Below are 15,522 nucleotides of genomic sequence, written 5' to 3' on the forward strand. Positions count from 1 at the left end.
TGGATGACAGTGTGGATTGAATAGTGTCAAGAAAATGTTTCTCATTAACATGGGATGGTGTTGCATTGTTGGTTAAAGAAGCTCATTGTAATGGATATCCCAATGTTATGCCAACGGTACTTGATCTAATATATGGCTTAAGAGATAGAAAGCTATGCATAAGATTACTAATCATGAGACATAAGTTTAATATCAACTCACAGATCAATGAGAAGATTCTTGACATGTTTGAATAATTAGAAGTCAAACAGCACAAAGCTATGTACTACCATGGCTATAAATTCCACACAAAAAAGTTAGATGAAATGAAAAAAAGTGTGATTCTGGGATAAGTGCTATCTTCGCGGTCACCAATATTTCATCTAGAACTAACATACATCCTCAACAATCTGAAAATCGATACTATGGCATTTTGGATGATATACTTGAGTGCGACTTTAATTCATTCAAAATAGTTCTATTTGTCATCAAATGGTTTAGGTTACGACTGAATTGAAATGATCCCGATAGGACTGTTATTGAACACGACAGTGGATTTACTATGATTAATACAAGGTCATTTAAGCCAATCGGAGATGAGCCCTATGTTCTTCCAAGTCAATGTGAGCAAGTGTTTTACTTTGGTGTTCCAGAAAAACTAGGTTGGTCATTTGTTGTTAGACACGACCCAAGAGGAAGGCCGGTAAAGTATAATGTGATCGAAGAAGAAGATATTAAAGAAGCACAAGAGGAAGTAAATGATTATCAGAAACAACAGTTACCCAGTGATGAAGAAGAAGAAGATGGTGATTATTTTGGTCATGCTAACAATAATGGTGATAATGATGATGATGATGCTAATGATTATCATGATCATGGTGATGAAGATGGTGATGATCATGGCGATGATGGTCATGATGATGATAGTGATCAAGAGGATGATGATGGTGATGAAGATGGTGGTGGTGACGACAACGATCAAAGTGACAAGTACAATGATGGTGATGATGATGGTGATGATGATGACATGGATGATGATCATGATGATCAATAAAATCTTCAGGTACGATCAATGTCAACTATGATGGGGTCTTGTATGACCAAATATTTCTTTCCAAACCATATGTGCACATATAAACATTAAATAGAACATGCCAAATATTTTTTTAGATATAAACATTAGTTACTCTAAATTTTTAACTTAAGTCAAATGATTTACATATACAATCTACTTTATTATTAATATTTTTTTTGGTGAGTCTATTACTTTAAATTTGCTACTGATTTCTGAGACTTACTAATTTTCTTCACAGGGCGATATGGATGCACCATGTCAGACACCTTCAGTAGAGGTAAACATTAATTATTGTAAATTTTAATGTTAATATAGAAAAAAATGTCCTATTATTATATTCTTTTCTTTATGGCTTTGGAGTTATTTTGATGAAAGTATACGAATATTTGATGTCACAACTGATAGGAAAAAGCTACAATGATCGCTGATCAAATGCAATCTGAAACACGGGCGTCATATCTACATGACATTGGCCTTAGTACTGACCTTGTATTTATCACCCAACAAATTACACAAAGATACACTGATGAGCTTGTTCAAATTATCATCAAGGGTGACAAAAGTGAGGAGAAAGAGGCACTAAGAATAGAATTGGACCGTATAATCCAATCTTTGAAAGTAAGCAGTAATTCAACTAAACCAGTAATAGAAATTCAATAGATATTAATATTTTATAGTATCTTATGGACCATGATCTCTAATTTTATGTGTTCTTTTATAGACGTATGTGCCAGTTGCGACATTATATACTAAACATGGTCAGGGTTGTTTCATAGTACCTTCGTGTAAGTAACACTTTGTTTCTTTTTATCAACACTATAACACTTACCTTTTTTTTTGTTGATGTTTTTAACTAGTATCCCATTTGATCTTTATCCACTGCAAATGTCTTTGCTAACAATATTCTATTCTTCAGCTCATGATGAAGTGCAGACTCCTCTTTCGGTTGGTGGTCCACTATTGTCTGTTGCATTGTCGGCAACAAGGACCATGCAAACATCATCATCTATGCCCAATAGAACTGGTAAAACCTTGTTTTGTTATATTTTGTAATGTGCTATATTTTGTAATGTCTTTCTACAATTTGATCAACAATGAAGTAGCACATTAGTGCTTAAATGATGTCTACAGAAGCTTGCATACACATAAACACATGCATACACACACCAGGCATACATACATACATATATACATACATACATACATACATACATACATACACACACACACACACATATATATATAGCCACATAGAGAGACATGGACATAGGCAGGGAGGTAGACCAATAGAGAGTAGTACTAAAATTGTCATTTAATTGTTATGATGTTTCAGTTGATAGAGCAACAGAGAGCAGTACTACTGAAGTTGATCCATTTCTTGGAGCAGTTCGTGTGATTAGTACTGGTTTGTATGAAGGGACATTGTTATTGAATAAGAAAATTATGTTTCCATTAAGAGAACAAAAGCTTCCAGGTGCTTTAAAATTTATATTTTTTAAAGTGTAAATTTAGTTTACTTTTACATTACTCATTTTGGACTGATAAATCCTTTATGGTTTTGTAGGTAATAATGCTTTCTTTGAACATCTTTTTCATATGACATTGAGACCGTTTGGACCCACCATACGTAAAAGGTACGTAGTTTCATATCATTGCTACATAATTTTATTTTCTTCCATTTATTGTAATATATTAAAGTTATTGATCTAACAATCTATTTATTTTTAAAAAGGTGGAATTTATAAGCTGGGGAATTAAAAAATCAGCTGATCGCATCCATTGAGGAGAAATTTGGGAAAAACATTTTTGACACTGGCCTACTTTTGAAAAGAGCAGCAAAGCATATAAAGACTGTGAGGGATCAATGTAGAAGGGGTCTTAAGGAAAACCCAAAGTATGACCGTCCTCCTATGATTCCACCAATGGAGTTGAATGAAATAATAGAAGATGCAAAGGAGAAAAGGCTATGTGAAGATAGAGATAATGAAGCAGCACAGGGCAAAAATAGGTATTTCATTATAGTATTAAGTACATTGTAATCATGCACTAATTATTGATATTTGTAAATATATAATCTAATATGTTTGAAATTGTTCATAGATTGCAGGACACATCCGTGGCTACAAAAGCGAGAATAGAAAAGGTTGACCAACACAAACTTGGCTCTGGTGGCTATATGAATCTGCAGTCTCAACTTGTAAGTAGAGCAATGAATTTTGTTTTTTTCTTAATATAATGTTGCAAATAGTTTTGTTTAATGAAACCATACATGTAAAACTAACATTATCAAGAAAAAACCATAGGGCATAGATTTCAATGTGGAGGTCACAGATGAAGATAGAAAAATTGCCTTGAAGGAAGGCTATAAAGTTGTGGTTGCACGCCTACATGAAGAATATGTAAGCCTTGCCCAAGAATCTAGTGCACCAAATGATATCTCAAAGGTAAATTGGTCAGATTAAAAGTAAATGAAATTAAATAGTTGAGAAGATTCTTTTTTGGTATTAGTTTTAAATGTAAATTGACTACATAACAATGTGCATAACATTTTACTGCAACCTTCATATCCTACCATAGAACCTACTCCTGACGAAGGCCATGATGTGCATTATAGTGGTGGAGGTATTAATTTGCTATTGGAAATTAATTATGCAATTATGAATACAATTTAACATTTTCAATTGGAATTTGACATGTATCCTTTTTTTGAATATTTCAGAGCATGTTGAAAATCATGCTGAAGGACTGGACCATGTTCCAAGTGTTCAACATGTTGACGCAGTGGCAAATCAAAATGTTAATGTACATGATGTGGCATTTTCAGGTAAGAAAAATGCATTTTATGTTGTACTCGTACTTAATTACAAACTTGTAACAGTTAGAAAAAGAAAAAGAGTATGCCAATTTATCGCATTCACTTGTTCTTGCAACATAGCCCCCTTTAGTGCAGCAACCTCCTACTCCTCTAAAGAGAAGGAGCCATCATAATTTGACATTACACATGCCAAAAGAGGAGGAGAATGAAGTAGATATGGATGTCCCTATGAGCACTTTTCTTAAGAGAGCTCAGAAAAACAAAAAAAAGAAATGATGTTTTAAAAATCTTCTTTGATAAACCTTGTTGGATAATGAAAGAACTTTGTTTTAAGTAATTATGTATGAATGATGTGTATTACTATAGATTTTTATTTTATGTTAATGAATATTGTTATGTTTTAATGAAGTTTTGATTAGTATTGAGTATTAATGATTTTTATATCATATTAATGAATGTTATGTGATTGCATTGATTGAATGTTATAGTTCATAAATGGATGAATTAATGAATGAAGTATGTAATTAGATGATAATGGGTACTTTAGATTCATGTTAGGGAGAGGGGGGTAAGGCCAGATGAGCTTCCACCTTTACGTGGTTGGCCTTGTTAAGTAGAGAATATTATAGTATTCTTGAAACCAAGTGAAGCTAAAATTTGTTAAGTCTTCAAACACACATCCCAATTCTCTTTAACGAGACTGAAGTTTTTTCTCTTGTAATAGTCTCATTGCAATCATCTTTTGGTTCCTTGAGCATATAGTTCTTTCTTAGTTTAAATCCCAATTATTAGATATTTGTCCACATTAGAGTTGGTTTGGCATAGAAACCTACATATTTTATTATATATATTTAGTCAACTGAAAGCAATATAGAAAACATTCACATAGTTGATGTCTAAGAAAACAAGACAAGATGCATATACTATTTAGCATGGAAATCCTTGTAGGTGAATTGTGTGTGTATGTACACAAACACACATATATGTATGTATGTATATAACTTCAAACAAATGTATAGACTCAATTAGCAAGAGACACCAACCTCAAATCTTGCAATGCAGAAGGAATTGACCTTTGAAATGCAAAGTGTTTATAATGTAGGTAGATTTGCCTTAGATCTCCTTCGAGGTCTTCAACAAATCTGCCTTGTACTTATGAATAATCCACCAAGATTTGAAATATTATTTTTCAATAAATGCTCTAAACTTGGAATATACCTTCATAAAAATTCTGCCTTAGATTTGCTCATCATATTCAAAATAAGCCTTCACATGTCTGTTCACTTAGGTTTGATTTCGGTCTTCCACAAATTTGGCTTATAAGTATGCTCTTGAATCTCTTAAAATCTTCTTTGTATTCAAATGATATTTGATGAATTGATTGATACAAATTTCTTCATACTTGAATCCAAATATCATTGTCATTGTCAAACATAACACATACATAAAATCATTTTGGTTATTCGCTTGTTATACAAGTTAGTCTTATCTTTTTAGTTTTCACAAGTCATGCACTTATGCATCTTTGGGATATCCACAAGCTATTAGAGATGTTTGGATGGTTCATGTCCTTATTTTTTTTGTGTTGTTTGTAGGGTTTTTTCCATGAATTCTAAGGACAGACATGTTGGATGTTTGTGATAGACATGTCCACCTATAAGAAAAGTATCAAATGTAGAAAAAATGCAAAGAAAAGCTAGTAAGGGTTTTAGGTGTCTTTAGGCCTAGTACAGCTTGTAAAGGTTTTAGGTGTCTTTGGAAGGGTTAGTGAAGTTATAAAACATTTGAAAAGGTTACTGAAATATATTAAAGGCATATATGATTGTAAGTTGTTGAAGTTGACACTTTGTGTCAACTAGACAACAAATTTCAGTTTATAACTAACTGGTAACAGTCAGATAGTTAGAAAGCAATGGTTGTTTACTATTGTTTGGTTATTTAGAAGGGATTTTTTGAGTGTTTGGGGGAGAAGTAGAGTTGGGGTGGTGAGACAAGGCATTGTGATAAAATTATAATCAATAAAATAATCTTGTTCTCTACAATTCAGTCTCTGTCCCATGGAGCAGTGAGTTCCTATGATGTATCAAATGCATTTTGACTAATATTTAATGTGAGAACATTTTATTATTTTTGTTACCTTGTCCACACATTCTTTTAATTTCATTTTTGGTTGAGTAAGGAATAATAGACTGGTGCATTCAAACTAGTGACTGGTTAGGCACAGTCAATTGTACTTATTCTGAAGTTTACAATGTAGATTCTCTCCTACCACCTTTAGTCACTGTTATTGGTGGGAGACAATGAGGTTGTGATAGTTTATTTGTACTATATTAACTAAATGCAGGAGAGTGGGAAAACTTGGTGCAAGTGTAGTGTTGGATGGTAATTGTTGATGGAGGTTTAGCTTGGATTAGACACCAATCTAATAGACAGTGGATCATTTCATGTTTGAAGATGTTTGGGGGGTGAATCCTTCATGTTTGGGGGGTGTCTCTGTTACCAAAAATGAGATAGTAGAGCACTGCTAGTGTTATGGTGGGCAAAATATGTCTTTCATTGTGATAGACTATTTCTAAGTCATCTGTGTTGTTTCTTTCTATTGTCAAGCAGTCTTTGTTTTCCTTGAGACCATGAACAAAATTATTTACCATTTTTGCTAATGATAAAATTTTGACTTGAACAATGATAAAGTTTATTAGTAATCATTATAGTGGAACAACTTTTGACTTGTTCAAAAATTTTAGTCGAAGGTGTTGGAATTGATAGTGAACCCCAAGCTCCTAGAAATCACCTGCAACCAAAATGCATGTTACATCTGTGTCTGAGAGAGAATATGATCCAAAAAGCATGCCTACTTTGGTGATTTGGCTATTATTACAGCACTACAAAGTGTCTTATAGTGTTTCTCATTTTCTTAAATAATAGGCAATTAGTTCATGATTTCATCATATCTTATAATGGAACAACTCCAAGAATTTTGGGTAAATTGCTTGCTATAAGACTTTCTTGTATAGGAAACTCAATAATGTAGGCTAAGTGGTGGGCACAAAGAGGAACAAGAAAGGATCTGTACAAGTGCATGGTGCAGTAGAATTCAAAAATGAAATTATCTTAGTTTCATTCTAATTCTCCTCTGTTACCCTCACATACATACATAGCTCACTTCAATTCTTCAATGCTCTTAAAGTTATACACATCCCTTATCAGTAGATCTGATCATAATTCTCCTCAAATTTACAAATATTCTTGGAAATAGCAGCTACCTAAGACTCAAGAATTAGATATAAATGAGTTGAGACTAGCATTTATAATTCTTGAACAGGATTGAAAATAATTTTGATTTTGTAAGATGATTTGATATGTAGCAACAGAATTCATCCTTGTTTACTTCTGATTTATAGGACCAGTGCCTTATCCATTGGGCAAGAAATTGACTATTAGCGGGAGATTTAATTCAAATAACTTGTATAAGAATTAATCAACTGCAATCACCCATCTCCATTCTTATGCAATATCCCTTTTATAAACTCATAAACCCTACTGATTTATTGAAGCATTTATATAATTGGTTGAATTAAAAGCAACAATAAAACCAACATACAACCCATCCAGACTACATTCACCTAAATAAACCTTATTTAAATGACTTCAAAGTAAACAAACCCATAAACTGGAGACATAAATTGATGATCCACAGATATAGTGTAAATACCTCTTTCTATTATCCTTTTCATATGACTAATACAATAACCAATAGAAAACCAATTGAATGCCCAGAATAGATTGTCATTTCTATCATTTCAATTTGCTTATTAGAAAGTACAATGGAAGCAAACTCAAAACCTTTGTATACTATTGGACCGACTGAATATGTACTTTTCTTGAAAGAAACAAAAAATTGCACAAGTCTCAGACCATCACAATGCCTTGAAAACTCATTTATATAGCATGAGTTGCAACAAGCAAAGGGCAATTGTGATCTGACAAGTGTCCAAGGAACAAAGCATCATACAAAAGACAAAAACAATCACAACAGAATGCCAGGCGTATCAAATATTCCTTCAGGTAGGCCTGTTCCAATTTTTGTTGTGAATCATCAACTTTTGATTTGTCTCTCATTATTCCAGCTCCTCAGAATATGTGGCTACCATGTTGAAAAATAGGCTTTAGGGTATCATCATGAGTTTTCAATTCCTCCCATATATCTATTACTTTTACCAACTGATCGAAGAATAAGGGCCACTCAATTTTGTCCACTAAATAAATTAGAGCCTTTCTAAGCTTATCCTCATACTATGTATTTAACTCTACATGTAAGGCCCATAGTTTGCTCTTCTCTTCTTCAAATTCCTCGACTGTATAATATTCAGGCCTTTGAGGTGTGTCTGGTATCTCTACAAGGGGGGTGGATTTAAAAGGTTCCACTGGAGGACGAGGGTATGTTATTCTTGGCCTTGTGGATTTTCCCATTGCCTTGTTTTCAAGTTCAATTCTCCTTTTTACCTCCCTATTATAGGCCTCAAGAAGTGTTCCATATTTATTCTGTAACTCAGACATAACCTATTCCTCCTTCTTAGCAATGGCCAACACAAACTTAGAAGAATCCACATGCTGCCTATACATGTGAAGTGTCGGCAACCCTTCTTACAAGTATATTTCCCATCAACCCAGACTCATCTGATTGTGATGGTGTGGCTCTAGATCCCTTTCTCAATGACCAACTGACCAATGCAGCTTGATCTTCAATGAATGAAGTGCCTTGGAAGTCTCTTCTATTTGGGTCTTGCAACTCCAATCTACTTGAAACATAATTGAAAATTAATGCTTCTGCAATATCCCAATTGGGCAATAATAAAATGTTAGATGCCTTTATCATTTTCCTCCCCTCCTCAGGGCTTATATTCTGCAATTCCTTCATCATTTCTTCTTTAATTTGGTTTTGCATGGAAGTTTCATCCATTTCTAGATGCTCTATTTTCATCTTTTTACATTTCTCCTCGAAAACATTCATGTTTGTCCTCCATGTAAACTATTGAAAAGCCCTTGATTTCACAAAACTGTCATTAGTCAAAAATTGATGACTTGCCTGCTCTAATATAGGGTCCAACTCCCTACCTTTATAATTAGCTATTGTTAGGTCCAAACTTGGGAGAGGAAGTTCTGGAGGGTTACCCTCATCTAATTCTTCTTGAGTAATGAAAATATCTCCCTGTGATCCTATTTTTTCAACCTATTCACCAGTGAGCTACTCTTCTCCAATCCTCAAAGGGGACTGGGTGGGTGAATATTCCTCATCTTGAGGCCTTTCTTCTATCATTACCTTTTGCCTCTTAGGACTAGGCTCTTTAGGTCTCTCCTCTTGGGCCATACTGGTAGATCCTATTATTTGTTTGCCCTTGTCTATAGGAACCCTTTTATTCTAAATTATAGTATATCCGAGCCTCTTTTGTACAATTATTTTATCAGTTCTCACATTTGGAATGAAAGCCAACCTCCTCATGACCTCTCTGGCCTTATCAGGATATGAATCAATAAAAAAAGGTTTATTTTCATTCATGACCTCCATTATTTCAGGGAAGGTATTCATGAGCTTACTTATTTTGTCAGCCTCTGTAATAGCATTATCCAAAGGATCATATTTATTATCAAAATAATGAATGATGTGTAAGACCCAAGAATAAACTCTCCATTTTTCCTTTTTAGTTTCCTACTCTTGCAATGAGAATTCATTCCTTATAATATCCTCTGGATAATAAGAATCGTGCTTGACCGGTCCCAACTTGATTCTATGCCTCAACATTTGATTGAAAATCTCCCCAGAATCACAAAAACAGGGATGAGAGACAGCCATCATATATTGCTCCAAAATTTTATGCAAAAATACCCATCCCCCTTTTGTAATCACAAATTGATGGGCCACTATGCAGGTAGGGAAAATTGACCCTAATTTCCTTTTCAACAAAAACATTTCTTCCACCCCCCCTAACTACCATAAAAATTCAACCATTCCAACCTTCAAAGGAACTTGGTAAGGAAAAACATGAGGGTTCCCCTTGAAACCATAGATTCTAAAAATAGTAGAAACAGGGTAGGGGATGATATCTCCCCAATTATGTGAAACTTTCAAGTCATGGGGGTTATCCATAGGCCTGATGAGACTCATTAGTACCCTAGGGATTCTGGGATTGTCACTCAATATGAGGCATCTCAATTTAGCAACAAAATATCTATCAAATCTGACAAAGCTAGCATTACTTGCATCCTAGGTCATATTTGCACTCCACAAATAGACTAGTAGTATTTCCCCATTCTCCTCTCTATTTAGTTCCATCTCATTACCAAAATATGTCACTCCTTTGAACAAAAACATATGCATTAATAGAGAGTAGTGACCAAATTTTTTTTTCCACCTTTCCCTTCGCAATCCCAACTAAACCAATGTGAATTTCTTCAGCCAAAAAGGAAGCAAAATCAAAAATAACATCTACACCAAAGGAAGCAATCTAAACCATCATGTACATGAAACCAATGGGCATAAATTCTTGCTCATCTTCACCAAATACTTAGCATAAGGTCCTATATATCTCTATAGTCCAGGAAGTGAAAAGACTCTTCTTAAAAGGCTCTCTAGAGGCTGCAGTAATTATTGGCAAAGTTCCTATTGTACCAATATGTGCCCTTAGTGCACCTCCCCTAATTACATCCTTCTTTTCTTTATATAGATTCTCTAATTCTAGTAGATTGATTTGCACATGGTAGTCTGATAATGGTTCCAGGTAAAAAACCTCTCTAATTTCTTCAGGAGTAATCGAGACCAGAGGCACACCATCCTTTCTTCTTACAACCCTAATGGCTTGGTCATAATTCTTAGCAATGGCTTCAAGAAAATCATAATCCATGAAAACACTTGGGACTACTAACTCTCCCAAAGCAAAATTCTAGACATTAGCATGCAAGGAAAACAACTTTCTTTCTGAAAACAACTTTTTAAACAAGATAAGACCAGTTTGAGTAGTTGTTGCATCCCTAACCCAGTTTCCCTTGTCATATAGGCCATCACCAATTTTAAGCCTAGGGTTTAAGGAAATTAAATTTTTAACTTGTGCACGCTATACAACAGATTTTGGGAGTAATTCTAATAAATCATCGTGGACATTCCTATCTATATAATTAATGAGCCCAAAGAATGGTTTCTTAGGAGGCATTTTGACAGTATTGAGAGAATTGGAATGCCACAGAGGTTATAATATGAGTACTTACTTGACTTTCTGAACTTGTTCTTCTCTGAACTTCTAAAATTTCTCTCGAATGACAAAAGAATAGTTTCACGTTTTTACCAAGCTTAACACGACATAATCAATCAGGCTCTTGTGCTAAGAAAATTTGCAATCTTTGTTCGCGTGGGACTAGAATTAATGAAAATCTCTATGTTATTCTTTGTTTCTCCCACACGTGAAGCTTTCAATTATCATAAATGTGCCGAATAGAAAAATAGAGTGGTGTCGCACTTTCTTTTTTAAACTTGTACCGTTGATCCTTGAAAAATCCCACGATCTGGGAATTACAACTAGGCTGACTCAACTTTCTTCTTAACACATTGGCAATCAAGACAATAAAACACCTCCACCTCTACCTTTCCTTCAAGGCTGGTGCTTCAAACCGGGCCCATGCATGACTACGCACACGTGTCATCAACTCGCTAACTCGTTATACATAATTCTCAAGCACCTTTCTGCAGCGAGCTAGCGATGATCACTGATCTTACTTTAATTGTGTGGTAGACAATTGAAACAACCTTTAAGAACAAAATGGTGGGTTCATTGCTCGTTAACTTGATATACCTAATTTTTGCACATCTCTTTATAGCGAGTCAACGAGCATCGTCGATCCAGACTTGATCTTGTGGATAGAAATTTTACTTCAATAGTAGTGGGCCACACTTGCTAACTCGCTAAACTTACAAGCACTTCTTCATAGCAAGTCAACGCCACCCTTTGATCCCAGCTCGATCTCATGATCAAAAATCTTCATACCTAGTACACGGGAAGTGGGTCCATGATATTGCTGTGCATGATATGGGCCCTATAGATTTCTACCAAGCATTGGTCGAAAGTTCGACCAATGAATGGATGAAAATGCACTAACAACGCCAACATTTTTCGACCACTGTATTCGTTGAAGTTTCGACCAACCTATTGGATGGTCAAAATTTTGACCAATGCCCCACAAATTTCTACCAAGCATTGGTCAAAAGTTTGACCAATGAATGGCAGAAAATGGCTCAATGACCTAGACATTTTTCGACCAACGTATTGGTCAAAATTTTGACCATCCAATATGTTTGTTGAATTTTTGACTAAAAAATTATCGCCCAATTTGTTGGTCAAAGATTGGTTGAAAAATGGGTCGAAATTTCAACTAATAAAGGTCAAAAAATGAGCCCAAATGTACTAGTGGGAGCTTGCACATCTGTTGTTGTCATTATTAGACTATTCGCTATCACTGACTAACCGTGCATCTTCTTATTACATCTTAGATGAAAGCTATAATACAAGCATTAGGAACTTCTTTCCAACCACTCTGTCTCTATACTACTCTTAGTAAATCAAGTACAATTTCCATAAGCCTTCCACTTACATGTTGTACATTAAACTTTCTTATTAGGACATAGTGTAGAACATGTCCATGAGCGTGCATCACTAGATAAAAACCTTGTTCATACAACTTGATCTCTCTCTGCTACTCTGCTAGTCTTCAAATACTTTCTGCTATGTTGGCATCAATGACAAACATAGTCATGAATGAAATATGTGAATTCTCTCGAATGCTTAGGATACTCCCCCAATGTAGTATCATCAACATTCATGCTAATAAGCTCACCCAACCATTCTAGTTTGATATTAGTACTTAAAAGGGAGAAAGTGTTTATATGAATATAGATATCTTCAATTCTTTTGAATCTTAACCTTGTTACTTTTTTTGGGTAATATGGTTGTTTCATTTGTAATAGGGAATTGCACCTAATATGTTTATGTGGTTGTAGTGTGGAAGTGCTCTAGGTCACCATAGTATTTATTGATATTGGTGGTTGTCACTATTTTTATCATGTGGCTTTAGTAATTGATTTCCATAACCCTTTTGTATCATTTCTTGAATTAATGTGCACTATATATGGTTATTAGTAGGATAACATCTTTCTTTATTTTCATTTTATGATGATTCAATGTAAATGGTGATTAAACACATGGTAATGTATGAATTCTAATTATAGCTTGATGAGTTATCTTCTTTTCTAAATTGATTTGAAGTGAATTGGTTAGTGTTGTGTATAGATAAATTACCCTTATAAGTTACAAAAAATAGTGAAGGGGAAGTAACTCAAGAGTAGTGAGACTGCCAAATAAAGGAAAGGAAAGAACCCTTTTTTAGAAAATGAGACTTTTGAGTGGGACAACCAATCAATGAGAACCAACAACCTACAAAATAAAAATAGAGGGTTTTAGGAAGAAACCCCAAATAATCTTCCAACTACAAAAACCTTTGTGTTAGACTCAACACAAGAAAGGAAACTAAAAACCAATAGTGGATTTTGAAAGGTTTCCTAACAACCTTTTAGTGGGAGGACTACCTAGAACAAACAAGGAAAGAAACCACAAAGACCTCAAAATCAATTATCTTTTAAGGCATCTTGAAACCAACTAATCTCAAGAGAACATCTAATTGCAAAAAGAGAAATGAAAGGGTGGCCCAATCTAAATGGAGCCATAAGGTTTTGAAAGGCACCCTAAAACATTTCATGAGTAGAATGGATAGTGTTGATGAATAGTAAAGAACATTATTAGTAAACTAGAATTATTGATACTTGATTTTATTAGCCTATTTTATTTTCATATTTTTTAATCATTAATTTCCAAGGTGTCAATTATGCATTAAAGTATTGATGCATTATGTACTCAATCATGGTTGTGTATTGACTTAGTATTGATTTGTTCATCCCCATGGTTTATGCATTGGTGACATGAAAATAAATTTACAAGCCTTATGTAGATTATTAGTGTCTTTCTTGAGACACAAGTTATGTGTGAGATTGATTATCCTAGAAGTCTATTTATGATCTCTCACTATAGCTTCATGATTGCCTAAAATAGTCTATGTATTTATTCCAGTAAATAATATGCTTGAGAAATGGATAAGATTTCTGACTAATCTCTCAATAATATGCTTGAGAAATGGATAATATTTCTGACTAATCTCTTTCAATATTTCATGTAAGCTTGATGATGATGGCTTAGTTTTATATATTTTCCAACTTCTTTCTATTGCCTCCGTTACATTAGAGTTTTGATGGAGTATTATCATTATATTTAGTGTTATATTTTATTTCAAAAAATACATGTATTTTTTATGTGGAATTTTAGTTGCAATCTTTATGATATTTTGAACTTTTCATAGTATAAGTTAATGTGGGATGTTGTGATGTTAGATTAGATGTATTCAATTTATGTAATTGAACTATATTATTTAGGTTTGAATCATCCATATTTGGAATGAGATTCATTTTATTATAGTTTGTGTATGTCACCATTACATATTTCTTTGCTAATCACTTAGATGAGATTAAATACATTTGAAGAAATCTTGATCTTAAGACATATAAGTCATATCTTATGATATTATAAACTAGAAAACTAGTTTTTCTTTCTTTCTTTTTGATGAATACACCTTTCCATTAATTTATTTTGAATTCTATCAGTAGATAAACTTACTTATTTGATTGTGGTCAAAATAATGCTAAGAGTTATTGCATAACATTAATGTTAATGTATCATACTTAAATATTTTCATTATTATAAAGTGTAATCTTTAGTCTATGTTTTACATGGTGCCTTTATGTTTCAAATTTATTTTCACATACCAAGAAAAACATTTGATATACATCATTTTTCACATTGATGAACCTCCATTTGTGTGAATAACATGTACATACAGTTTTGATCCTATAATTATTTGAGGTCAAGTCTACAATCTTTAATAGACTCATTATGTCTCTAACATTTAGTGAAATTCATCAATTATTTCTAAGATCATATTGTCACAAACATTTTAAGAAATTAACGAGCTTGTCAAAATAATAGATAAGAATAGAAATTAAGGATTAAAAATATTTGTAATCTAAAGATAATTTACATAAGATGTTATCTTCATATATGTAATTTATGAACATTTATATATGAAAGCTAATAGATAAACATTATTACCCTTTTCTATAGTAAATCACTTTACCAATAGAAAATAGATTCATCCAAATACACAAACATAATTCACAGCTCCTCGTGATGTTCCACCCTATCCACGCAATCTGTTTTCTCAATCCCCACCGCAAATCTATTGCCGTTTCAATGATTGTAAAACTTAGGCATCTTTGTCTAAGATAGTATAGTCTATGGATTTTACCCATTTATCGCACTGCGACACAAAGTGGCACAAATAGAAGATAATGTTTCTAAACACCAAAGACCAAATTGGTGAATAAACCACCGTGTCAAGATCAATTTTTTTGAGATTGAATAACCCTAATAACAAGTTTCACGCAGAAATGGGAGACGTACGTTAATTTGGAGAATCTGACTGAGCAACATAGCAATTGGGTCTA

This window comes from Cupressus sempervirens, chromosome 2 (assembly GCF_028749045.1).
Source record: "Cupressus sempervirens isolate cs-2001-9-10 chromosome 2, ASM2874904v1, whole genome shotgun sequence".
Taxonomy (NCBI): Eukaryota; Viridiplantae; Streptophyta; class Pinopsida; order Cupressales; family Cupressaceae; genus Cupressus; species Cupressus sempervirens.